The sequence below is a fragment of the Dioscorea cayenensis genome, chromosome 19, assembly GCF_009730915.1.
Source record: "Dioscorea cayenensis subsp. rotundata cultivar TDr96_F1 chromosome 19, TDr96_F1_v2_PseudoChromosome.rev07_lg8_w22 25.fasta, whole genome shotgun sequence".
Lineage (NCBI taxonomy): Eukaryota > Viridiplantae > Streptophyta > Magnoliopsida > Dioscoreales > Dioscoreaceae > Dioscorea > Dioscorea cayenensis.
The window spans coordinates 16,036,190-16,038,119 of record NC_052489.1 but is presented as its reverse complement, the minus strand read 5'-3'; the positions used below and the strand labels follow the sequence as shown (position 1 = coordinate 16,038,119).

The following is a 1,930-nucleotide window of genomic DNA, read 5'->3' as shown; positions in this document are numbered from 1 at the left end:
TGCCACAACAAACAAAAGGGAACAAGTTCGCAAATTAAAAAAATGAAAACCGAAATAGTTTTATTCAAATACTTACCTGTGATCCTCTAAGAAAAAACCAGATTTGGTTAAGATTTGGCTTGTGCCTTCGCTTCTGCACCTAATGCTTTTCTACGTTGATGAGAGAGCTTCGTGTCGAAAGAAACTCTCAAGTATGCTGGTAGAGATCCTAACAGAATCCACTATATCGATGGTGCTCACCCTCTCCAAGTATTTCTCCATTTTTTTTTTGCTGGGCAAGATCCATCATTTTTCTAGTCAAAATCCATATCTAAAAGAGTTTTACATCATGGCCAAAATAGTCATTTTACATACAAGGAATAGCAATCCTCCCCCCTTTTATTAAGGATTATGAATCAGTCGTTCGTATGAACCGATTACATTTCCATGCTTGGGCCAATACCATTGATGCATACCCAACCAAGGGTGCATAAATTTTGGAATGAAAGACTGAAAGTCACTCCATTCCTTGGAAGCAAATGACCCCAAATTAGTTAGTATATCATATCACAGAAAATCAGCTACAAATTACTGAGAAATTCAAGTCCCAAAACCTAAATAATTTCCAACTGAAACAAGCAATCGTTTCCCACACACCCAAATTAGTGTGATAATCTTAAAAACTAGATTAGAACACTTCATTCTAAACCTCTTCCAAACCTCTTTCGTTCTCATCCAGCCAAGCAGCTGCACGCCACCATGACGGCAATGATTACCGATAGATCACCGGTGACCACCTGACAGGGCTCTTCTAGCCATCTGATCAAGGTACGTCAATGTAGGATTTATTCCACCCTTTTGGGTTTTTTTTTCCTCTACACTATGGGAGGGGAGGGGCCTGGGGCTGCGATGATGGTGAAGGCGTCGTGTGCACAGACGCACAACATGGCGAGTGCGACAAGTGGGGTTGGCGTGGTTGTGATGGAGGTGGCGAGGTACTGCCTCCACGTCGAGCTTCTCCGTCAACTCTAGGTACAGCTTCTCATTCAATGATGAATCAGCATGCACTTCTCCAAATCGGTGTTCCCTTCCATTACGATCTTCCTCCTCCTCCTGACAAGAGAAGAAATTGAATTGCATCCCCATCCGCTCCGATCGGCCTTCTCTTGGGCAGGAAAAGGAGTAGGATTATTATTAATAATTATTAATAATATATTAATGATTATTAAATGAAACTATTGGTGATTAAGTTGTTTAGTTTGATTTATTATTTATAAAAACAAATATGTTATTTGTAATAATTTACTATTTCTGTTTATTCATAGTCGGTGTTCGTCATCACCACTGTGGACAACTATTACTTCTCTGGCCTTGACGGCAGTTGGCCATCTGAGTTCAGTTTTTCTGGCATCCTCTCGGAGTCGATATTATGTCCTCCATTCTTCCCGAATTATTTAGCAATTTTATGAGTTTTTAATTTATCTATTGATGTTGAAAAAGTATGATATGCTTGCAAAGTTAGAATGGATTATGACTTTGTTGTAGAAACATTTTCCAGCAAAATGAAATCGACAAGCTTTATCTCATCTCCGGCATGCTCTAATTTATGTTTTTTTAAAGAAAAAAATTAAAAAAATGCTCAATTTTGGAATTTTTTTTTTTTGTCATACGGAGAAAAAGTCATTTGAATTTAGTAACATGAATAAAAGCAAATTGTAATTTTTCTCTTTTAATATGAATGAATGAATGAGATCATATGGTGCTATTAAATATCATAATAAACTGCATATATATTGGAAAACCATACAGTGATTTATAGTTCTTAGTTTTTGGTTTTTTTTTTTGTTAGTAATAAATTCATTTAATTCTAGAGGAAATATTTTAATTTAGAATATTTTTTTTAATAAATTTGGATCTGAATTATCAAAATTCATTAAATCATTTGTACTTT

The 1,930-nt window shown here is 35.9% G+C and overlaps 1 long non-coding RNA gene across 1 annotated transcript; it reads left to right on the top strand.

Moving 5' to 3' along the window:
* The first annotated feature begins 404 nt into the window (after positions 1-404).
* Positions 405-1,527, top strand: LOC120250190. The gene is made up of 2 exons (XR_005532962.1): positions 405-807; positions 916-1,527. It is a non-coding gene; the product is annotated as an uncharacterized LOC120250190 (long non-coding RNA).
* The last annotated feature ends 403 nt before the right edge of the window (positions 1,528-1,930 follow it).